The sequence below is a fragment of the Somniosus microcephalus genome, chromosome 4 (genome assembly GCF_052327205.1).
Source record: "Somniosus microcephalus isolate GS21.2 chromosome 4, FLI_Smic_1.0, whole genome shotgun sequence".
NCBI lineage: Eukaryota > Metazoa > Chordata > Chondrichthyes > Squaliformes > Somniosidae > Somniosus > Somniosus microcephalus.
This window is the reverse complement of record NC_140990.1, coordinates 192298013-192322357: the sequence shown is the minus strand read 5'-3', so window position 1 is coordinate 192322357 and position 24345 is coordinate 192298013. Positions and strand designations below refer to the sequence as shown.

The 24345-nt window shown below is 54.8% G+C and overlaps 1 protein-coding gene across 1 annotated transcript in view; it reads left to right on the top strand.

Moving 5' to 3' along the window:
• Window positions 1–22658, top strand: part of s100b (S100 calcium binding protein, beta (neural)) — a 65551-nt gene extending 42893 nt beyond the window's left edge. Inside the window, exon 4 of the mRNA XM_085985650.1 lies at window positions 22303–22658. The gene's annotated coding sequence lies outside the window, so the exon portion shown is untranslated. The remainder of the gene's footprint in view (window positions 1–22302) is intronic.
• Window positions 22659–24345: the final 1687 nt, after the last annotated feature.

Sequence of the window (24345 nt, the reverse complement as noted above, 5' to 3'; positions counted from 1 at the left end):
CCCCGAGGAGGGAAGGGGCAGTGTGAGAAGTAGGACAGGCCCCGAGGAGGGAAGGGGCAGTGGGAAAGCAGGACAGGCCCTGAGGAGGGAAGGGGCAGTGTGAGAAGTAGGACAGGCCCCGAGGAGGGAAGGGGCAGTGGGAAAGCAGGACAGGCCCTGAGGAGGGAAGGGGCAGGGGGAAAGCAGGACAAGCCCTGAGGAGGGAAGGGGCAGTGTGAGAAGTAGGACAGGCCCTGAGGAGGGAAGGGGCAGTGTGATGAAATATGTCATTCATCAGACTCTGTATTTAACTACATATATTTTATTGCCTGCTCCTGTGTTTGTATTGCCTGCTCCTGTGTTTTACCTTATATTGTATATAGTGCACCACCCCTCTTCTCCCCATTGGGTGTGTCGGCTCCGCCCATACCTGGCCCGACTTAAGACAAGCCCAGGCTTGTCTTGCAGCAGAACAGCGGAATGCTAGGTGAAGCTAGGTGAAGACACAGGCATCTTTCTTTGCTAATAAAAGCCTTGTTTTATCCAGTTAACTTTGAGCCTTGAAGTTATTGAGGCGCATCAGGCAGTGTGAGAAGTAGGACAGGCCCCGAGGAGGGAGGAGGCAGTGTGAGAATTAGGAAAGGCCCCGAGGAGGGAGGAGGCAGTGGGAAAGCAGGACAGGCCCCGAGGAGGGAAGGGGCAGTGTGAGAAGTAGGACAGGCCCCGAGGAGGGAGGGGGCAGTGTGAGAAGCAGGACAGGCCCCGAGGAGGGAAGGGGCAGTGTGAGAAGTAGGAAAGGCCCCGAGGAGGGAGGAGGCAGTGTGAGAAGTAGGACAGGCCCCGAGGAGGGAAGGGGCAGTGTGAGAAGTAGGTCAGGCCCCGAGGAGGGAGGAGGCAGTGGGAAAGCAGGACAGGCCCTGAGGAGGGAAGGGGCAGTGTGAGAAGCAGGACAGGCCCCGAGGAGGGAGGAGGCAGTGTGAGAAGTAGGACAGGCCCCGAGGAGGGAAGGGGCAGTGTGAGAAGTAGGACAGGCCCCGAGGAGGGAGGAGGCAGTGTGAGAAGTAGGACAGGCCCCGAGGAGGGAGGAGGCAGTGAGAGAAGTAGGACAGGCCCCGAGGAGGGAAGGGGCAGTGTGAGAAGTAGGACAGGCCTCGAGGAGGGAGGAGGCAGTGTGAGAAGTAGGACAGGCCCCGAGGAGGGAGGAGGCAGTGAGAGAAGCAGGACAGGCCCTGAGGAGGGAGGAGGCAGTGTGAGAAGTAGGACAGGCCCTGAGGAGGGAGGAGGCACTGTGAGAAGTAGGACAGGCCCCGAGGAGGGAAGGGGCAGTGGGAAAGTAGGACAGGCCCTGAGGAGGGAAGGGGCAGTGTGAGAAATAGGAAAGGCCCCGAGGAGGGAAGGGGCAGTGGGAAAGTAGGACAGGCCCTGAGGAGGGAAGGGGCAGTGTGAGAAGTGGGTCAGGCCCTGAGGAGGGAAGGGGCAGTGTGAGAAGCAGGACAGGCCCCGAGGAGGGAAGGGGCAGTGTGAGAAGCAGGACAGGCCCCGAGGAAGGAGGGGGCAGTGAGAGAAGTAGGACAGGCCCTGAGGAGGGAAGGGGCAGTGTGAGAAGTAGCACAGGCCCCGAGGAGGGAGGAGGCAGTGTGAGAAATAGGACAGGCCCTGAGGAGGGAGGAGGCAGTGTGAGAAGTAGGACAAGCCCTGAGGAGGGAGGAGGCAGTGTGAGAAGTAGGACAGGCCCTGAGGAGGGAAGGGGCAGTGTGAGAAGTAGGACAGGCGCCGAGGAGGGAAGGGGTAGTGCGAGAAGCAGGACAGGCCCCGAGGAGGGAAGGGGCAGTGTGAGAAGTAGGACAGGCCTCGAGGAGGTAGGAGGCAGTGTGAGAAGTAGGACAGGCCCCGAGGAGGGAGGAGGCAGTGGGAAAGCAGGACAGGCCCTGAGGAGGGAGGAGGCAGTGTGAGAAGTAGGACAGGCCCCGAGGAGGGAAGGGGCAGTGTGAGAAGTAGGACAGGCCCTGAGGAGGGAGGAGGCAGTGTGAGAAGTAGGACAGGCCCCGAGGAGGGAAGGGGCAGTGGGAAAGTAGGACAGGCCCTGAGGAGCGAAGGGGCAGTGTGAGAAATAGGAAAGGCCCCGAGGAGGGAGGAGGCAGTGGGATAGCAGGACAGGCCCCGAGGAGGGAAGGGGCAGTGTGAGAAGTAGGACAGGCCCTGAGGAGGGAGGAGGCAGTGTGAGAAGTAGGACAGGCCCCGAGGAGGGAGGAGGCAGTGTGAGAAGTAGGACAGGCCCCGAGGAGGGAAGGGGCAGTGTGAGAAGTAGGTCAGGCCCTGAGGAGGGAGGAGGCAGTGGGAAAGCAGGACAGGCTCTGAGGAGGGAAGGGGCAGTGTGAGAAGTAGGACAGGCCCCGGGGAGGGAGGAGGCAGTGTGAGAAGTAGGACAGGCCCCGAGGAGGGAGGAGGCAGTGTGAGAAGTAGGACAGGCCCCGAGGAGGGAAGGGGCAGTGTGAGAAGTAGGACAGGCCCCGAGGAGGGAAGGGGCAGTGGGAAAGTAGGACAGGCCCTGAGGAGGGAAGGGGCAGTGTGAGAAGTAGGTCAGGCCCTGAGGAGGGAAGGGGTAGTGTGAGAAGTAGGACAGGCCCTGAGGAGGGAAGGGGCAGTGTGAGAAGCAGGACAGGCCCCGAGGAGGGAAGGGGCAGTGTGAGAAGTAGGACAGGCCCCGAGGAGGGAGGGGGCAGTGAGAGAAGTAGGACAGGCCCTGAGGAGGGAAGGGGCAGTGTGAGAAGTAGGACAGGCCCTGAGGGGGGAAGGGGCAGTGTGAGAAGTAGCACAGGCCCCGAGGAGGGAGGAGGCAGTGTGAGAAATAGGACAGGCCCTGAGGAGGGAGGAGGCAGTGTGAGAAGTAGGACAAGCCCTGAGGAGGGAGGAGGCAGTATGAGAAGTAGGACAGGCGCCGAGGAGGGAAGGGGCAGTGTGAGAAGCAGGACAGGCCCCGAGGAGGGAAGGGGCAGTGTGAGAAGTAGGACAGGCCCCGAGGAGGGAAGGGGCAGTGTGAGAAGTAGGACAGGCCCCGAGGAGGGAAGGGGCAGTGTGAGAAGCAGGGCCGGCCCCGAGGAGGGAAGGGGCAGTGTGAGAAGTAGGACAGGCCCCGAGGAGGGAAGGGGCAGTGTGAGAAGCAGGGCCGGCCCCGAGGAGGGAAGGGGCAGTGTGAGAAGTAGGACAGGCCCCGAGGAGGGAGGGGGCAGTGGGAAAGCAGGACAGGCCCTGAGGAGGGAAGGGGCAGTGTGAGAAGCAGGACAGGCCCCGAGGAGGGAGGGGGCAGTGAGAGAAGTAGGACAGGCCCTGAGGAGGGAAGGAGCAGTGTGAGAAGTAGGACAGGCCCCGAGGAGGGAAGGGGCAGTGTGAGAAGTAGGACAGGCCCTGAGGAGGGAAGAGGCAGTGTGAGAAGCAGGACAGGCCCCGAGGAGGGAAGGGGCAGTGTGAGAAGTAGGACAGGCCCTGAGGAGGGAAGAGGCAGTGTGAGAAGCAGGACAGGCCCCGAGGAGGGAAGGGGCAGTGTGAGAAGCAGGACAGGCCCCGAGGAGGGAGGAGGCAGTGTGAGAAGTAGGACAGGCCCTGAGGAGGGAAGAGGCAGTGTGAGAAGGAGGACAGGCCCTGAGGAGGGAAGGGGCAGTGTGAGAAGTAGGACAAGCAACGAGTAGGGAATGGGCAGTGTGAGAAGCAGGACAGGCCCCGAGGAGGGAGGAGGCAGTGTGAGAAATAGGACAGGCCCTGAGGAGGGAAGGGGCAGTGTGAGAAGTAGCACAGGCCCCGAGGAGGGAGGAGGCAGTGTGAGAATTAGGACAGGCCCTGAGGAGGGAAGGGGCAGTGTGAGAAGTAGCACAGGCCCCGAGGAGGGAGGAGGCAGTGTGAGAAATAGGACAGGCCCTGAGGAGGGAGGAGGCAGTGTGAGAAGTAGGACAGGCCCCGAGGAGGGAAGGGGCAGTGGGAAAGCAGGACAGGCCCTGAGGAGGGAAGGGGCAGTGGGAAAGTAGGACAGGCCCTGAGGAGGGAAGGGGCAGTGTGAGAAGGAGGACAGGCCCTGAGGAGGGAAGGGGCAGTGTGAGAAGTAGGACAAGCCCCGAGTAGGGAACGGGCAGTGTGAGAAGCAGGACAGGCCCCGAGGAGGGAGGAGGCAGTGTGAGAATTAGGACAGGCCCTGAGGAGGGAAGGGGCAGTGTGAGAAGTAGCACAGGCCCCGAGGAGGGAGGAGGCAGTGTAAGAAGTAGGACAGGCCCTGAGGAGGGAGGAGGCAGTGTGAGAATTAGGACAGGCCCTGAGGAGGGAAGGGGCAGTGTGAGAAGTAGCACAGGCCCCGAGGAGGGAGGAGGCAGTGTGAGAAGTAGGACAGGCCCTGAGGAGGGAGGAGGCAGTGTGAGAATTAGGACAGGCCCTGAGGAGGGAAGGGGCAGTGTGAGAAGTAGCACAGGCCCCGAGGAGGGAGGAGGCAGTGTGAGAAGTAGGACAGGCCCTGAGGAGGGAGGAGGCAGTGTGAGAAATAGGACAAGCCCTGAGGAGGGAAGGGGCAGTGTGAGAAGTAGGACAGGCCCTGAGGAGGGAAGGGGCAGTGTGATGAAATATGTCATTCATCAGACTCTGTATTTAACTACATATATTTTATTGCCTGCTCCTGTGTTTGTATTGCCTGCTCCTGTGTTTTACCTTATATTGTATATAGTGCACCACCCCTTTTCTCCCCATTGGGTGTGTCGGCTCCGCCCATACCTGGCCCTACTTAAGACAAGCCCAGGCTTGTCTTGCAGCAGAACAGCGGAATGCTAGGTGAAGCTAGGTGAAGACACAGGCATCTTTCTTTGCTAATAAAAGCCTTGTTTTATCCAGTTAACTTTGAGCCTTGAAGTTATTGAGGCGCATCAGGCAGTGTGAGAAGTAGGACAGGCCCCGAGGAGGGAGGAGGCAGTGTGAGAATTAGGAAAGGCCCCGAGGAGGGAGGAGGCAGTGGGAAAGCAGGACAGGCCCCGAGGAGGGAAGGGGCAGTGTGAGAAGTAGGTCAGGCCCTGAGGAGGGAGGAGGCAGTGGGAAAGCAGGACAGGCTCTGAGGAGGGAAGGGGCAGTGTGAGAAGCAGGACAAACACTGAGGAGGGAAGGGGCAGTGTGAGAAGTAGGACAGGCCCCGGGGAGGGAGGAGGCAGTGTGAGAAGTAGGACAGGCCCCGAGGAGGGAGGAGGCAGTGTGAGAAGTAGGACAGGCCCCGAGGAGGGAAGGGGCAGTGTGAGAAGTAGGACAGGCCCCGAGGAGGGAAGGGGCAGTGGGAAAGTAGGACAGGCCCTGAGGAGGGAAGGGGCAGTGTGAGAAGTAGGTCAGGCCCTGAGGAGGGAAGGGGTCGTGTGAGAAGTAGGACAGGCCCTGAGGAGGGAAGGGGCAGTGTGAGAAGCAGGACAGGCCCCGAGGAGGGAAGGGGCAGTGTGAGAAGTAGGACAGGCCCCGAGGAGGGAGGGGGCAGTGAGAGAAGTAGGACAGGCCCTGAGGAGGGAAGGGGCAGTGTGAGAAGTAGCACAGGCCCCGAGGAGGGAGGAGGCAGTGTGAGAAATAGGACAGGCCCTGAGGAGGGAGGAGGCAGTGTGAGAAGTAGGACAAGCCCTGAGGAGGGAGGAGGCAGTGTGAGAAGTAGGACAGGCGCCGAGGAGGGAAGGGTTAGTGCGAGAAGCAGGACAGGCCCCGAGGAGGGAAGGGGCAGTGTGAGAAGCAGGACAGGCCCCGAGGAGGGAAGGGGCTGTGTGAGAAGTAGGACAGGCCCCGAGGAGGGAGGGGGCAGTGAGAGAAGTAGGACAGGCCCTGAGGAGGGAAGGAGCAGTGTGAGAAGTAGGACAGGCCCCGAGGAGGGAAGGGGCAGTGTGAGAAGTAGGACAGGCCCTGAGGAGGGAAGAGGCAGTGTGAGAAGCAGGACAGGCCCCGAGGAGGGAAGGGGCAGTGTGAGAAGTAGGACAGGCCCTGAGGAGGGAAGAGGCAGTGTGAGAAGCAGGACAGGCCCCGAGGAGGGAAGGGGCAGTGTGAGAAGCAGGACAGGCCCCGAGGAGGGAGGAGGCAGTGTGAGAAGTAGGACAGGCCCTGAGGAGGGAAGAGGCAGTGTGAGAAGGAGGACAGGCCCTGAGGAGGGAAGGGGCAGTGTGAGAAGTAGGACAAGCAACGAGTAGGGAACGGGCAGTGTGAGAAGCAGGACAGGCCCCGAGGAGGGAGGAGGCAGTGTGAGAATTAGGACAGGCCCTGAGGAGGGAAGGGGCAGTGTGAGAAGTAGCACAGGCCCCGAGGAGGGAGGAGGCAGTGTGAGAAATAGGACAGGCCCTGAGGAGGGAGGAGGCAGTGTGAGAAGTAGGACAGGCCCCGAGGAGGGAAGGGGCAGTGGGAAAGCAGGACAGGCCCTGAGGAGGGAAGGGGCAGTGGGAAAGTAGGACAGGCCCTGAGGAGGGAAGGGGCAGTGTGAGAAGGAGGACAGGCCCTGAGGAGGGAAGGGGCAGTGTGAGAAGTAGGACAAGCCCCGAGTAGGGAACGGGCAGTGTGAGAAGCAGGACAGGCCCCGAGGAGGGAGGAGGCAGTGTGAGAATTAGGACAGGCCCTGAGGAGGGAAGGGGCAGTGTGAGAAGTAGCACAGGCCCCGAGGAGGGAGGAGGCAGTGTAAGAAGTAGGACAGGCCCTGAGGAGGGAGGAGGCAGTGTGAGAATTAGGACAGGCCCTGAGGAGGGAAGGGGCAGTGTGAGAAGTAGCACAGGCCCCGAGGAGGGAGGAGGCAGTGTGAGAAGTAGGACAGGCCCTGAGGAGGGAGGAGGCAGTGTGAGAATTAGGACAGGCCCTGAGGAGGGAAGGGGCAGTGTGAGAAGTAGCACAGGCCCCGAGGAGGGAGGAGGCAGTGTGAGAAGTAGGACAGGCCCTGAGGAGGGAGGAGGCAGTGTGAGAAATAGGACAAGCCCTGAGGAGGGAAGGGGCAGTGTGAGAAGTAGGACAGGCCCTGAGGAGGGAAGGGGCAGTGTGATGAAATATGTCATTCATCAGACTCTGTATTTAACTACATATATTTTATTGCCTGCTCCTGTGTTTGTATTGCCTGCTCCTGTGTTTTACCTTATATTGTATATAGTGCACCACCCCTTTTCTCCCCATTGGGTGTGTCGGCTCCGCCCATACCTGGCCCTACTTAAGACAAGCCCAGGCTTGTCTTGCAGCAGAACAGCGGAATGCTAGGTGAAGCTAGGTGAAGACACAGGCATCTTTCTTTGCTAATAAAAGCCTTGTTTTATCCAGTTAACTTTGAGCCTTGAAGTTATTGAGGCGCATCAGGCAGTGTGAGAAGTAGGACAGGCCCCGAGGAGGGAGGAGGCAGTGTGAGAATTAGGAAAGGCCCCGAGGAGGGAGGAGGCAGTGGGAAAGCAGGACAGGCCCCGAGGAGGGAAGGGGCAGTGTGAGAAGTAGGTCAGGCCCTGAGGAGGGAGGAGGCAGTGGGAAAGCAGGACAGGCTCTGAGGAGGGAAGGGGCAGTGTGAGAAGTAGGAAAGGCCCCGAGGAGGGAGGAGGCAGTGTGAGAAGTAGGACAGGCCCCGAGGAGGGAGGAGGCAGTGTGAGAAGTAGGACAAACACTGAGGAGGGAAGGGGCAGTGTGAGAAGTAGGACAGGCCCCGGGGAGGGAGGAGGCAGTGTGAGAAGTAGGACAGGCCCCGAGGAGGGAGGAGGCAGTGTGAGAAGTAGGACAGGCCCCGAGGAGGGAAGGGGCAGTGTGAGAAGTAGGACAGGCCCCGAGGAGGGAAGGGGCAGTGGGAAAGTAGGACAGGCCCTGAGGAGGGAAGGGGCAGTGTGAGAAGTAGGACAGGCCCCGAGGAGGGAAGGGGCAGTGTGAGAAGTAGGACAGGCCCTGAGGAGGGAAGAGGCAGTGTGAGAAGCAGGACAGGCCCCGAGGAGGGAAGGGGCAGTGTGAGAAGCAGGACAGGCCCCGAGGAGGGAGGAGGCAGTGTGAGAAGTAGGACAGGCCCTGAGGAGGGAAGAGGCAGTGTGAGAAGGAGGACAGGCCCTGAGGAGGGAAGGGGCAGTGTGAGAAGTAGGACAAGCAACGAGTAGGGAACGGGCAGTGTGAGAAGCAGGACAGGCCCCGAGGAGGGAGGAGGCAGTGTGAGAATTAGGACAGGCCCTGAGGAGGGAAGGGGCAGTGTGAGAAGTAGCACAGGCCCCGAGGAGGGAGGAGGCAGTGTGAGAAATAGGACAGGCCCTGAGGAGGGAGGAGGCAGTGTGAGAAGTAGGACAGGCCCCGAGGAGGGAAGGGGCAGTGGGAAAGCAGGACAGGCCCTGAGGAGGGAAGGGGCAGTGGGAAAGTAGGACAGGCCCTGAGGAGGGAAGGGGCAGTGTGAGAAGGAGGACAGGCCCTGAGGAGGGAAGGGGCAGTGTGAGAAGTAGGACAAGCCCCGAGTAGGGAACGGGCAGTGTGAGAAGCAGGACAGGCCCCGAGGAGGGAGGAGGCAGTGTGAGAATTAGGACAGGCCCTGAGGAGGGAAGGGGCAGTGTGAGAAGTAGCACAGGCCCCGAGGAGGGAGGAGGCAGTGTAAGAAGTAGGACAGGCCCTGAGGAGGGAGGAGGCAGTGTGAGAATTAGGACAGGCCCTGAGGAGGGAAGGGGCAGTGTGAGAAGTAGCACAGGCCCCGAGGAGGGAGGAGGCAGTGTGAGAAGTAGGACAGGCCCTGAGGAGGGAGGAGGCAGTGTGAGAATTAGGACAGGCCCTGAGGAGGGAAGGGGCAGTGTGAGAAGTAGCACAGGCCCCGAGGAGGGAGGAGGCAGTGTGAGAAGTAGGACAGGCCCTGAGGAGGGAGGAGGCAGTGTGAGAAATAGGACAAGCCCTGAGGAGGGAAGGGGCAGTGTGAGAAGTAGGACAGGCCCTGAGGAGGGAAGGGGCAGTGTGATGAAATATGTCATTCATCAGACTCTGTATTTAACTACATATATTTTATTGCCTGCTCCTGTGTTTGTATTGCCTGCTCCTGTGTTTTACCTTATATTGTATATAGTGCACCACCCCTTTTCTCCCCATTGGGTGTGTCGGCTCCGCCCATACCTGGCCCTACTTAAGACAAGCCCAGGCTTGTCTTGCAGCAGAACAGCGGAATGCTAGGTGAAGCTAGGTGAAGACACAGGCATCTTTCTTTGCTAATAAAAGCCTTGTTTTATCCAGTTAACTTTGAGCCTTGAAGTTATTGAGGCGCATCAGGCAGTGTGAGAAGTAGGACAGGCCCCGAGGAGGGAGGAGGCAGTGTGAGAATTAGGAAAGGCCCCGAGGAGGGAGGAGGCAGTGGGAAAGCAGGACAGGCCCCGAGGAGGGAAGGGGCAGTGTGAGAAGTAGGTCAGGCCCTGAGGAGGGAGGAGGCAGTGGGAAAGCAGGACAGGCTCTGAGGAGGGAAGGGGCAGTGTGAGAAGTAGGAAAGGCCCCGAGGAGGGAGGAGGCAGTGTGAGAAGTAGGACAGGCCCCGAGGAGGGAGGAGGCAGTGTGAGAAGTAGGACAAACACTGAGGAGGGAAGGGGCAGTGTGAGAAGTAGGACAGGCCCCGGGGAGGGAGGAGGCAGTGTGAGAAGTAGGACAGGCCCCGAGGAGGGAGGAGGCAGTGTGAGAAGTAGGACAGGCCCCGAGGAGGGAAGGGGCAGTGTGAGAAGTAGGACAGGCCCCGAGGAGGGAAGGGGCAGTGGGAAAGTAGGACAGGCCCTGAGGAGGGAAGGGGCAGTGTGAGAAGTAGGACAGGCCCCGAGGAGGGAAGGGGCAGTGTGAGAAGTAGGACAGGCCCTGAGGAGGGAAGAGGCAGTGTGAGAAGCAGGACAGGCCCCGAGGAGGGAAGGGGCAGTGTGAGAAGCAGGACAGGCCCCGAGGAGGGAGGAGGCAGTGTGAGAAGTAGGACAGGCCCTGAGGAGGGAAGAGGCAGTGTGAGAAGGAGGACAGGCCCTGAGGAGGGAAGGGGCAGTGTGAGAAGTAGGACAAGCAACGAGTAGGGAACGGGCAGTGTGAGAAGCAGGACAGGCCCCGAGGAGGGAGGAGGCAGTGTGAGAATTAGGACAGGCCCTGAGGAGGGAAGGGGCAGTGTGAGAAGTAGCACAGGCCCCGAGGAGGGAGGAGGCAGTGTGAGAAATAGGACAGGCCCTGAGGAGGGAGGAGGCAGTGTGAGAAGTAGGACAGGCCCCGAGGAGGGAAGGGGCAGTGGGAAAGCAGGACAGGCCCTGAGGAGGGAAGGGGCAGTGGGAAAGTAGGACAGGCCCTGAGGAGGGAAGGGGCAGTGTGAGAAGGAGGACAGGCCCTGAGGAGGGAAGGGGCAGTGTGAGAAGTAGGACAAGCCCCGAGTAGGGAACGGGCAGTGTGAGAAGCAGGACAGGCCCCGAGGAGGGAGGAGGCAGTGTGAGAATTAGGACAGGCCCTGAGGAGGGAAGGGGCAGTGTGAGAAGTAGCACAGGCCCCGAGGAGGGAGGAGGCAGTGTAAGAAGTAGGACAGGCCCTGAGGAGGGAGGAGGCAGTGTGAGAATTAGGACAGGCCCTGAGGAGGGAAGGGGCAGTGTGAGAAGTAGCACAGGCCCCGAGGAGGGAGGAGGCAGTGTGAGAAGTAGGACAGGCCCTGAGGAGGGAGGAGGCAGTGTGAGAATTAGGACAGGCCCTGAGGAGGGAAGGGGCAGTGTGAGAAGTAGCACAGGCCCCGAGGAGGGAGGAGGCAGTGTGAGAAGTAGGACAGGCCCTGAGGAGGGAGGAGGCAGTGTGAGAAATAGGACAAGCCCTGAGGAGGGAAGGGGCAGTGTGAGAAGTAGGACAGGCCCTGAGGAGGGAAGGGGCAGTGTGATGAAATATGTCATTCATCAGACTCTGTATTTAACTACATATATTTTATTGCCTGCTCCTGTGTTTGTATTGCCTGCTCCTGTGTTTTACCTTATATTGTATATAGTGCACCACCCCTTTTCTCCCCATTGGGTGTGTCGGCTCCGCCCATACCTGGCCCTACTTAAGACAAGCCCAGGCTTGTCTTGCAGCAGAACAGCGGAATGCTAGGTGAAGCTAGGTGAAGACACAGGCATCTTTCTTTGCTAATAAAAGCCTTGTTTTATCCAGTTAACTTTGAGCCTTGAAGTTATTGAGGCGCATCAGGCAGTGTGAGAAGTAGGACAGGCCCCGAGGAGGGAGGAGGCAGTGTGAGAATTAGGAAAGGCCCCGAGGAGGGAGGAGGCAGTGGGAAAGCAGGACAGGCCCCGAGGAGGGAAGGGGCAGTGTGAGAAGTAGGTCAGGCCCTGAGGAGGGAGGAGGCAGTGGGAAAGCAGGACAGGCTCTGAGGAGGGAAGGGGCAGTGTGAGAAGTAGGAAAGGCCCCGAGGAGGGAGGAGGCAGTGTGAGAAGTAGGACAGGCCCCGAGGAGGGAGGAGGCAGTGTGAGAAGTAGGACAAACACTGAGGAGGGAAGGGGCAGTGTGAGAAGTAGGACAGGCCCCGGGGAGGGAGGAGGCAGTGTGAGAAGTAGGACAGGCCCCGAGGAGGGAGGAGGCAGTGTGAGAAGTAGGACAGGCCCCGAGGAGGGAAGGGGCAGTGTGAGAAGTAGGACAGGCCCCGAGGAGGGAAGGGGCAGTGGGAAAGTAGGACAGGCCCTGAGGAGGGAAGGGGCAGTGTGAGAAGTAGGTCAGGCCCTGAGGAGGGAAGGGGTCGTGTGAGAAGTAGGACAGGCCCTGAGGAGGGAAGGGGCAGTATGAGAAGCAGGACAGGCCCCGAGGAGGGAAGGGGCAGTGTGAGAAGTAGGACAGGCCCCGAGGAGGGAGGGGGCAGTGAGAGAAGTAGGACAGGCCCTGAGGAGGGAAGGGGCAGTGTGAGAAGTAGCACAGGCCCCGAGGAGGGAGGAGGCAGTGTGAGAAATAGGACAGGCCCTGAGGAGGGAGGAGGCAGTGTGAGAAGTAGGACAGGCGCCGAGGAGGGAAGGGTTAGTGCGAGAAGCAGGACAGGCCCCGAGGAGGGAAGGGGCAGTGTGAGAAGCAGGACAGGCCCCGAGGAGGGAAGGGGCAGTGTGAGAAGTAGGACAGGCCCCGAGGAGGGAAGGGGCAGTGTGAGAAGCAGGGCCGGCCCCGAGGAGGGAAGGGGCAGTGTGAGAAGTAGGACAGGCCCCGAGGAGGGAAGGGGCAGTGTGAGAAGTAGGACAGGCCCCGAGGAGGGAGGGGGCAGTGGGAAAGCAGGACAGGCCCTGAGGAGGGAAGGGGCAGTGTGAGAAGCAGGACAGGCCCCGAGGAGGGAAGTGGCTGTGTGAGAAGTAGGACAGGCCCCGAGGAGGGAGGGGGCAGTGAGAGAAGTAGGACAGGCCCTGAGGAGGGAAGGAGCAGTGTGAGAAGTAGGACAGGCCCCGAGGAGGGAAGGGGCAGTGTGAGAAGTAGGACAGGCCCTGAGGAGGGAAGAGGCAGTGTGAGAAGCAGGACAGGCCCCGAGGAGGGAAGGGGCAGTGTGAGAAGTAGGACAGGCCCTGAGGAGGGAAGAGGCAGTGTGAGAAGCAGGACAGGCCCCGAGGAGGGAAGGGGCAGTGTGAGAAGCAGGACAGGCCCCGAGGAGGGAGGAGGCAGTGTGAGAAGTAGGACAGGCCCTGAGGAGGGAAGAGGCAGTGTGAGAAGGAGGACAGGCCCTGAGGAGGGAAGGGGCAGTGTGAGAAGTAGGACAAGCCACGAGTAGGGAACGGGCAGTGTGAGAAGCAGGACAGGCCCCGAGGAGGGAGGAGGCAGTGTGAGAATTAGGACAGGCCCTGAGGAGGGAAGGGGCAGTGTGAGAAGTAGGACAGGCCCTGAGGAGGGAGGAGGCAGTGTGAGAAATAGGACAGGCCCTGAGGAGGGAGGAGGCAGTGTGAGAAGTAGGACAGGCCCCGAGGAGGGAAGGGGCAGTGTGAGAAGTAGGACAGGCCCCGAGGAGGGAAGGGGCAGTGGGAAAGCAGGACAGGCCCTGAGGAGGGAAGGGGCAGTGGGAAAGTAGGACAGGCCCTGAGGAGGGAAGGGGCAGTGTGAGAAGTAGGTCAGGCCCTGAGGAGGGAAGGGGCAGTGTGAGAAGTAGGACAAGCCCCGAGTAGGGAACGGGCAGTGTGAGAAGCAGGACAGGCCCCGAGGAGGGAGGAGGCAGTGTGAGAATTAGGACAGGCCCTGAGGAGGGAAGGGGCAGTGTGAGAAGTAGCACAGGCCCCGAGGAGGGAGGAGGCAGTGTGAGAAGTAGGACAGGCCCCGAGGAGGGAGGAGGCAGTGTGAGAATTAGGACAGGCCCTGAGGAGGGAAGGGGCAGTGTGAGAAGTAGCACAGGCCCCGAGGAGGGAGGAGGCAGTGTGAGAAGTAGGACAGGCCCTGAGGAGGGAGGAGGCAGTATGAGAAATAGGACAAGCCCTGAGGAGGGAAGGGGCAGTGTGAGAAGTAGGACAGGCCCTGAGGAGGGAAGGGGCAGTGTGATGAAATATGTCATTCATCAGACTCTGTATTTAACTACATATATTTTATTGCCTGCTCCTGTGTTTGTATTGCCTGCTCCTGTGTTTTACCTTATATTGTATATAGTGCACCACCCCTTTTCTCCCCATTGGGTGTGTCGGCTCCGCCCATACCTGGCCCTACTTAAGACAAGCCCAGGCTTGTCTTGCAGCAGAACAGCGGAATGCTAGGTGAAGCTAGGTGAAGACACAGGCATCTTTCTTTGCTAATAAAAGCCTTGTTTTATCCAGTTAACTTTGAGCCTTGAAGTTATTGAGGCGCATCAGGCAGTGTGAGAAGTAGGACAGGCCCCGAGGAGGGAGGAGGCAGTGTGAGAATTAGGAAAGGCCCCGAGGAGGGAGGAGGCAGTGGGAAAGCAGGACAGGCCCCGAGGAGGGAAGGGGCAGTGTGAGAAGTAGGACAGGCCCTGAGGAGGGAGGAGGCAGTGTGAGAAGTAGGACAGGCCCCGAGGAGGGAGGAGGCAGTGTGAGAAGTAGGACAGGCCCCGAGGAGGGAAGGGGCAGTGTGAGAAGTAGGACAGGCCCCGAGGAGGGAGGAGGCAGTGTGAGAAGTAGGACAGGCCCTGAGGAGGGAAGGGGCAGTGTGAGAAGCAGGACAGGCCCCGAGGAGGGAGGAGGCAGTGTGAGAAGTAGGACAGGCCCCGAGGAGGGAAGGGGCAGTGTGAGAAGCAGGACAGGCCCCGAGGAGGGAAGGGGCAGTGGGAAAGTAGGACAGGCCCTGAGGAGGGAAGGGGCAGTGTGAGAAGCAGGACAGGCCCTGAGCAGGGAAGGGGCAGTGTGAGAAGCAGGACAGGCCCTGAGGAGGGAGGAGGCAGTGTGAGAAGCAGGACAGGCCCTGAGGAGGGAAGGGGCAGTGTGAGAAGCAGGACAGGCCCTGAGGAGGGAAGGGGCAGTGTGAGAAGCAGGACAGGCCCTGAGGAGGGAAGGGGCAGTGTGAGAAGCAGGACAGGCCCTGAGGAGGGTGTAAAGTCTGTGGGTTATGCAGTTAATTACGACACAGACTTCAGGAGTAACATACAACAGGACTTTACTATTCGAAGGTCAGGGCGAATCTGCCCTATAAATCATGCCACAGCACTTATATACCGGTGTGGTCACCGTCGGTATTACCGTATACAGAAGCCAAACAAGTAGTGCCACACCTAAAATAGTTCTCTTAAAGGTGAACGGTTACATACAATAGTCTCTTAAAGGTAGACGGTTACATACACTACAATCCTCCCTTTTTAGCTTACAACATACTATTTCTCATTAACATACATATATTGAACTTCAGGTAAACAATTTACAGACATAGTCTCTGTGGGAAACAGTTCACAGGTTCAGTCTCTGTGGGAACAGTGTATAGATTCAGTCTCTAGTCTTGACTCGGTCCGAACAACATCGCTGTGGTGTAGCCGGTTCACATTGCTAGCGTGACTCCTCCACTAGTCTTCCCCTTGACGTAACAGCTTGAACTCCCGTCCTGCTGAACCAGCTATGCTGACTTTTCCAAACAGCTGTATTGCCTTGGTAATTTTCCTTACTTTCCAACTGATTTATCTCCCTTTGTAGGGCCCACGTGCATGATCTGGTAGGAGTGATAATGATTTTGATGGTTATCATCTTCTGCTTCTTTTTCTTTTCTGCTTCTTGGAGACTCTCGGGGCTCCCTTATCAGCTGTCAGCTGTAGCGCCACCATCTCTCTATGTTCCTTAGACTTTAAGTGCTTCATCCTGATTTCTGCACTTTGGGAGTTTTCATCACAAGCTGGGCAGACCAGATCCTCGTAATATTCAGTGTCACTCAACAGGTCATGGTAATATTCGGTGTCGTCCTGAGCTAGTCTAGCGAGAGGGCCTGCTACTTCTTCCGTACCCAACTGGACGTTAGCCGACTGTTGTTCCCTCCCTAGACATCTTTCCTGAAGAGACTTCTTCATGCGTTCATATTCATCCCGCTCTTCCTGGGTTTCCTGCAAATCCTTCACTAATGGCCTCGTTTGTGATTTCAATACTTCCCCTTCCCTTGGGGATTGATTGATCAGGCTATTCAATCCTTCTACTGGAGCAGCTGTTTCAACATTCTGCTGTTCACATTGACGTGATTCAGTGTACTTTTGGCATCCCTGTAAAATCTGTGTTGCAACCTCAGCTATTTCCATAACTTTTGAGAGCTCCGAACTCCTTCCCTTTGAAGATTGAAGCTCGTGTTCAGATTGTTCCCATTGTAGAGTCTTGTCCTTCAGCATATGAAGGAGTTGGCTGACCGTTAACTCTTCCACGGGAACACTGTGGGTCAGAGTCTTCTCCATTTCATCCACCTTTTCCTCCAATGCTTTCACCTTCTTTTCCTCTTGTACTTTGGCTTCCAGCGCTCGGAGAAGTTGCGCCTTGATGCTCTCTAGCTCATGTTCAGAGGCCATTCTTACAGTCTCCGTGTTTCTTACAGTTCCCTTTTCTTCCACTGAACGGATTCCCAGTTGAATCTGTTCTTCAAGTTGTTGAATCTCGGTCATTGCCGCCCCATATTTGTCTTGGGTTTCCTTTAATATTTTTATGAGTTCTTGTACATCTTGTCTTTCAGGTTCTGCCATGTCTTTCACCTCTAATTTCTCATCTATGGATGGAACTTCTACCGATGAGTCTGTCTTGGCCTTGAGCTCATCAAGAATTTCCTGCAGCCTTTGGACTTCTTGCTCATGTTCAACCTTCAGTTGCTCATATGCTTCTACTGAAACTAGCTTTTCGGAGGTTGCCGAGTTAACCCCTTCCAGAATTGTAGCCTGGGCCTTTTCATACTGTTCCTTCAACTTCTCAAACTCTGCTTGTAAGGAGTCGTAGAGAAGAACTGGAATAAAATCCTGGCTTCCTGAAGATTCCTCTTCATTTGCTTCTTCCTGCAAATATTCTAACTCCTGAACAGCATAAGGGAGATGTGATCGGTAATTGGTCACGATGGCTCTATGGTCGCTCTCTGCTTGAGCTAGCTGCTTCTGTTGTCTTTCCAGATTCTCCCATTCGGTGTCATAGAACTTTTTCATTGTTTTCATCTCCTGTACGAGACGGTAACTCAATTGTTCTAATTGTTGTCGTAATTTGAAATAAGTTTGAGTCCGAGCTCGGTGTTCTTCCGTCATGGATATGTCCGTAACTTGAACAGGCTCAGAATTTTCTGTCGAACTAGGTTGTCGTTGTTCGGTGGAGTTCTGTTCTGAAACTTTGTTCTTCTCTGGAGCATAAGCCTTTATGCATGCCTTCGTTTTTCCAACCTTCGTCGGCAAGTCCATTTCAGCCTTGTCTTTCATATTTGGGTTGGTCTTATCGTCATCCGTTTCAGAATCTGAGCTGATTGTCTGCACCGAGTCCTCACTCGTTATGGCTTTTAGATAGTGCCATTCCATGTCTATTTTCTTGATCCACTCCCGTCCTAGAAGTGGTGGTCCTCCCTCATGTAGTACGTATAAGTTCATTCTTGGGTGTTCTTTACCCCTATCTCTCACTTTGACTCTCATCTTTCCCATGGGGTATACTTTATGCCCCATGTATGTCTGCAATATGAACTTGGTATCTCTTAAGGGTATATGTGAGAATAGCCGGTGGTAATCCCTTCGATTTATGACTGATAGAGCTGATCCAGTGTCCAACTCCATTTTCACTTGGATTCCAGCTATTTTTAGCATGACCCAGATAGTTTGTAGGTCAGCTTCCTTACTCACATTGTGAATTCTCAGACTACCCAGCTCCTGGCCGTTTGGGTCTGAGTCTGAATTCTGTTCGTCTGAACTCTTCTCAGCCACCTTGTGTACCTTGTTTTACTTTTCCTGTGATGGCTTCCTTTGGTTGTTGGTCCTTTGGTTGTTGGTCTTCTTCCCTGACCGGCATACCTTAGCTATGTGACCCAGTTTGCCACATTTCCTACATTCCTGGTTCTTAAACCAGCATTGGTTCTGGTCGTGTGTTGCCTTCCCACAACGATAGCATTTTGTTGTTGTCGAGGTAATTTGATCCACACTTAGTGCTGCTGTCTTTAGCTGCATTTCCGCAGTTCCCTTCGCTGCGGCTTCGTGCGATGCTGCAATAAGGACAGCCCTGTCAAGTGTAAGGTCGTTCTCTTCGAGTAGTCGCTTTTGCGTTCCTTCCTTTGCCAACCCGCACACGAACTTGTCTCGCAATGCCTCTGTCAGATTCCCTCCAAACTGGCAATATTTCGCTAGTCTACGCAGTTCGACCAAGTATTCTGCGTTGCTTTCGTCTTTCCGTTGCGTTCTCGCATAGAATTTGAATCGTTCCGCCAACATCAACAGTGTAGGGTTCAAGTGGTCCTTCAGGACAGCCACAATATCATTGAAAGTCTGATCCGCCGGTTTAGCTGGTGCTAGTAGATACTTCAAGAGCCCGTATGTCTTTGCGCCCATTGAGTTCAGCAAGGTTATAGCTTTGTCATCTTCTTCTATTTTATTGGCCTCACAATAGATCTCAATGCGTTCCACGTACGTGGCCCAGTCTTCTACCTCGGAATTAAAATCGTTGATGTTACCACGCTTAGGCATCTTCCTCTCTTTGGGAACAACACAAGTATTTCTTTAAATTATTATTTCTTTTTTTTTTCTAAGATGGCGGTTTTCCCGCGAAAATGGCGGTTTCCCGCTCTTATCTTCTCTCCCCGCCCACTTCAATGGCGGTTTCCCGCTTCTGTCTTCTTCCCCGCCTAATGGCGGCTTCCCGCGTTTCTTCCCTGGCGGGAGGGGTACACTTTCCCCACGGGCGACGGCCGCTGGCTTTCAGGTTCACAGCCTGCGCGTCGGCTTCAAGGCTTTCCCTTTTTTTTTTATTTTATGGCAGGGCGACCGGCTCTGGGTACCCCGTTGACGGCGAATAGGTTCAGCCGCTGGGCTGGCTCTCGCACAGTTCCCCTTGCTCGGCTCTGTCTCTCTCCCGCTCGCTCGGCTCTACCGGCGCTGGGTACACCCCGTTGACGGAGGACAGTTCAGCCGCTGGACTGGCTCTTGCACAGTTCCCCTTGCTCGGCTCTGCCTCTCTCCTGCTCGCTCAGCTCTACCGGCGCTGGTTACACCCCGTTGACGGAGGACAGTTCAGCCGCTGGACTGGCTCTCGCGCAGTCTCTCTTGGTCGGCTCTGCCTCTCCCGCTCGCTCGGACCCCAATCGCGCCTCCCAGCCCTCTCGCAGTCCGGTGCTTCTCTCCCCGGCTGCGGCTGACTTTCTCTCTTCCCGCGCCTACGCTCCCGGTCGCAGCGCTTCGTGGCTTCGGTCACCGCCCGGCTTTTCCCGCCGGTTGCGGTCTCTCACGACGCCGTTGGACCCGACTTTTTGTCCGGCTCCTTTTCCCCCTCGACCGTGGTCGAGTGCCCAGCCCTTATCCTCCGGCTATTCTTTTCACTTTCCCTTACTCACAGTCACCGTGGCAGAAGGGACAGTCAGTGCCTGTTGCTGATGGAAGTTTTTGTCGCTAAAGTCTTCCTCCTTTCTATTGCTGCAGCCTTGAGTTTTCTCCCAGCTGAATGACGAGGGCGGTTGCCTCTTTTCGACGCTCTTTCGTTGCTTGAAAATATTGTTGCCGCAGGGTACGATCGGACTCGTCGCCACTGTAAAGTCTGTGGGTTGTGCAGTTAATTACGACACAGACTTCAGGAGTAACATACAACAGGACTTTACTATTCGAAGGTCAGGGCGAATCTGCCCTATAAATCATGCCACAGCACTTATATACCGGTGTGGTCACCGTCGGTATTACCGTATACAGAAGCCAAACAAGTAGTGCCACACCTAAAATAGTTCTCTTAAAGGTGAACGGTTACATACAATAGTCTCTTAAAGGTAGACGGTTACATACACTACAGAGGGAAGAAGTGATGGCAGAAGGAAACCTGGCTCTGAATCGCCATTTTGAATTCTAGCACCAAACCAGGACTCCTACCCTCATGAGATTGGCACAGTTTTTCAAATCCAGTGATTTCAAAGTTACAACTCTGCATTTTTTAGGTTGAAATTTACACCAAACAACCCAACGGATTTGTGACAAGATGCCGACCCCTGGGTACTCTTTGAGTGGACAGTTTGTGTCAGCCTCATGCTGAAATGACATTACAAATTTCTCTGCTGCTGATGTCATGACTGCAGAGTGCCAATGAGCAGGTTTAGGATGTCACAGCAGAGGAAGAAATTTGGCACAAAATATCTGCAGCCATCACTTGTAAAGCACTAAACTTGATGAGAGATGATTAGTAATTGTGGAACTGAATGGGCTTGGGGAATGGCAAACACATTTTTATATCGATAAATGGACTGATACACACATTGGAACAGAAGCCCTGACGTGTACATGATGAAGGGACATTCATTAACAAAGATGGAAAATTTGCTAAGTGTGAATATAAGCCATTCAATATGAATCTGTGATCACCAAGAATAATCTAGACTAAAAAAAACAATAAGATGTATCTCAAAGATATTTGGTAAAAGTTATTTTAACTTTGCATTGATCTTTGGTGTGGCCATATTTACCCTCAAAAGGACACTGGCATGTTGGGGAGGGTGAAGACAAAAGCTTTGAACTTGCAAAGAAAGAAACTGACCTTGTTTTCATGGGAGAAAAGGTTCAAGAGAGATGCGAACTGTGTTTTTAAAAGGCCAAGACAAATCAATATTGTAAGTGCCAGCAGTTTAGTAGGACTGTGAGCAGCAAACTACAAGGCTTGAGTGTAAAATGAACAAGATTCTAGCAAGACTCAAAGGCCTAGAAATTCAGTATAGCCACGTTTGGGGCGCTACAGTCGGGCGGCCGCTAAAGTTTGCGCCCGGCGCAAGTTCGCGCCACCTTCGCCGATATTCAGTCGCATCGCCCCAAGAGGTTGCTGCTGCGCTAAAACAGGCGATGCACGACTATCATTAGGCGCTAAGCTGGCGGCCCGGGGCGATACCCCCGAGGGCAGGCGCAGCGCAGGTGCGGCGAGTTGCTGATTGATGGCAGACACTCTGGCGCCGGTGAACTCTTAAAGGGGGAGGGTGGATTTGTTTGCCTGTCACGCCCTGCACACTGCAGCCCTGAAGCAAGGCCTGACCACTGCTGCTTCATCTGTACAACGGCCAGGACTATGGAGAAGGCCAACGTTTGCACCCATTGCAGCCCCCATTATATGTTTCCAATCAATGCTATGGCTCTGAAGTTAAAGACAAGTGCAAAGCTGTGGCCTGAAGCCACAAGTACCTGTGCGAGTGTTGAGCCAAACCAGAAAGCTCTCTACCTTTGTCTCTCTGCAAAGATCCGTCTCTCACAAAGAAGGAGTGTTGCAAAAAGGCTGCCTTTTCTACTGCAGGAGGAGTGCCCTTTAATTTGCGCCCCCCGCGCCCCGCATCGACTGAGAACCGTTCCCCTCTACCAGTCGCTAGGGGCGCCAGGCGCACAATAGGGCGGCGCCACTGAATTTCCGGTTTGGGGCAAACAAAGGGCGTTGCACGATGAAATGACATCAGGATCTGCGCGCGCAGCTGAGCACGCGCAAAGGCTTTGCGCCGCCGCTAAATCTTTACTGAAGTTGGGGAGAGGCGCAGAGCGCGCTGCGCCCGGCCGCTAGCCGCCTAGCGCCCAACATCTCCTCCTCCTAAGGCGCTAGCGGCTGGCGCAAACAACTGAATTTCTAGGCCAAAGAGTATTTCCTTTTCACAGAACAGTGACTGTGAAATAAAGTCCCAGATAAATCAATTAATGCTGAGTCAATGAAGACTTTTAGATGAAGAATTGTGAATAGCTGGATTAGAGCTAAAAGGATAGAGGTGGTGAAATATAATTGCTGAGCTCCTGAGATTATATAAATACCATGCTAAGAACGGCAACAGGTCAAAGATGTGTAATGTATGATGCAAGGTCTGATAGATATGATGTAAGGTCTGATAGATATGATGTAAGGTCTGATAGATATGGAGTTTTGTTTCATTTACTTTAGAGGGCAAGAATTTTTCTTCAAGAGATGAAATGGCTTATGTTGAATCCATGGTAAAGGGGAGCAGGTTGTCAGTTTGCCTCAGTTGGTACCACTGTTGCCTCTGAGTTAGAAGGCTGTAGATTCAAACCCCCCTTGACAGCTTGAGCACCTCACCTTAACTGTGTGTTTAAAATCATGAAGGGTTTTGATAGAGTAAGTAAAGAGAAACTGTTTCCAATGGCTGAAGGGTCGATAACCAGAGAGCAAAGATTTAAGGTGACTGGCAAAAGAACCAGCGGCGACATGAGGAAAAACATTTTTATGCAACGAGTGGTTAGGATTTGGAATGCACTGTCTGATAGGGTGGTGGGTACAGAGTCAATAGTGGCCTTCAAAATGTAATTGGAAAAGTACTTGAAGGAGAAAAAGTTGCAGGGATATGGGGAACGAGCAGGGGAGTGGGACTAACTGGATTGCTCTTCGAAAGAGCCAGCGCAGATTTGATGGGCTGAATGGCCTCCTTCTGTGCTGTACCATTCTATAACACCTCAGTGCAGCATTGAGGAGCACTGCCCTCGTGGAAGGGACATCCTTGAGGTGAAGTTCAGTGTTTAGGATGGACATCAATCCCTATCAATGTGGTGTTCCATGGGAATCCTGAGCTTCTGCAATTGTGGAAGCAGGAAAAGGAAGGGTCAGCCTCTGGGGCAGCAACTCCATTTCCTTAAATAGAGAATGGCCTACTGCGTCTTCTATAGCCAAAACAGTTTATCTGCATCTGTCTGGTAAATTCACTAGTTTTGACTGAAGTGAAGCAAAATCCTTATGTTCCCAGTGGCAGGTCCTTCAAAAATAGTACCAGAGGAGTTCTCGTTTGTCATTTAAATATTTTAGTGTGGTTTATTCATTTTGTCTTCCTTCACAGGACGCTGGAAGCAAAATGCGTAGAAGGACACTGCCTATGTAGACACTGCGGAAGTAACGTGCAGCTCCAGGCAAGCATGCTGCTTGCAAACTAACCTTCCCCTCTGTGTAGTTGTGAAGAAGCCCATTATCCTGCATAATGCATAGGGCTTCAACTACAGATACTGATGGACAGCAGTAATTCTGAAAGCAATGTAACACAACTGATGATAACAAAGGTCATGCAATGTATAGATTTGTTTAACTAAGTAAATGATTAACAATGTTTCTTAGCATATCTGAATGGATATATCAGTAAATGGTTAAACATGCTTGTAATGGATCCATAAATAAAATCAGTCGCATTGGACAATTGCACCATTGTGTATGGCTTATTCAATTCCAGCTCACTCGCCTGGTTCGATCTCTAGTTCTTCATGTGTGAGCTTCAGTGGTGAGTGTTCAGAGGCTATTCAACTGTGGGCGGCATCAGTGCCCAGCCGGATATAGAAACATAGAAGATAGGAGCAGGAGTAGGCCATTCGGCCCCTCGAGCCTGTTCCGCCATTCAATGCAATCATGGCTGATCATCCAAATTCAGTACCCTGTCCCTGCTTTCTCCCCATATCCCTTGATCCCTTTAGCCTTAAGAAATATATCTAACTCCTTCTTGAATATATTTAATGAACTGGCCTCAACTGTCTTCTGTGGTAGAGAATTCCACAGGTTCACCACTCTCTGGGTGAAGAAATTCCTCCTCATCTCAGTCCTAAATGGCTTACTCCTTATCCTTAGACTGTGACCCCTGGTTCTGGACTCCCCCGCCATCGGGTACATCCTTCCTGCATCTAGTCTGTCTAGTCCTGTTAGAATTTTATAAGTTTCAATGAGATCCCCTCTCATTCTTCTAAACTCTAGCGAATATAAGCCTAATTGACCCAATCTCTCTTCATATGTCATTCCTACCATCCCAGGTATCAGCCTGGTGAATCTTCGTGCACTTCCTCCATGGCAAGAACATCCTTCCTCAGCAAAGGCGACCAAAACTGCACACAATACTCAAGATGTGGTCTCACCAAGGCCCTGTACAATTGCAGCAAGACATCCATGCTCCTGTACTTGAATCCTCTTGCTATGAAGGCCAGCATACCATTTGCCGCCTTAACCGCCTGCTGCACCTGCATGCTTACTTTCAGCAACTGGTGCACAAGGACACCCAGGTCTCATTGCACTTCCCCTTTTCCCAATCTATTGCCATTCAGATAATAATCTGCCTTCCTGTTTTTGTCACCAAAGTGGATAACCTCTCATTTATCCACATTATACTGCATCTGCCATGCATCTGCCCATTCGCCCAACCTGTCCAAATCGTACTGGAGTTTCTCTGCATCCTCCTCACAGCACACACGCCCACCCAGCTTTGTGTCGTCTGCAAACTTGGAGATATTACATCTAGTTCCCTTGTCTAGATCATTAATATATATTGTGAATAACTGGGGTCCTAGCACCGATCCCTGCGGTACCCCACTAGTCACTGCCTTCCACTTGGAAAAAGACCCGTTTATTTCAACTCTTTGCTTCCTGTCTGCCAACCAGTTTTCAATCCAAGTCAGTACCTTACCCCCAATCCCATGTGCTTTAACTTTGCACGCTAGGCTCTTATGCTATTGTTTATATACACACACTTTCCGGCAGTGGTCACTGAATGGAGATCAGGAGTGGGATCTCTGACTGTTTTGTTTCCTTCCCCACTTCCTAGGCCCAGGACGTTGAGGCCAACTGTACTGCTTCTACCAACAACAACAAGAGCTTGCATTTATATAGCGCCTTTAATGCAGTAAAATGTCCTTTACCTCAGCTGAGAGCAGCTGACATCGCAGCTGATTGAACCTGGTACCTTCCTGATCTGGTATAGCCAGGCACCACAACAAACAAGAGTTGTCCAAGGAGCTAACAGCAACCCTTTTAAAATATGCTAGCAGACCTATCTTGGTGTTTGACAATGTGCTGTTTTGTAAGGTACTCTGCCAAGGTGGAGCTATGTCCCTTTAAGATTAAAGTCTAG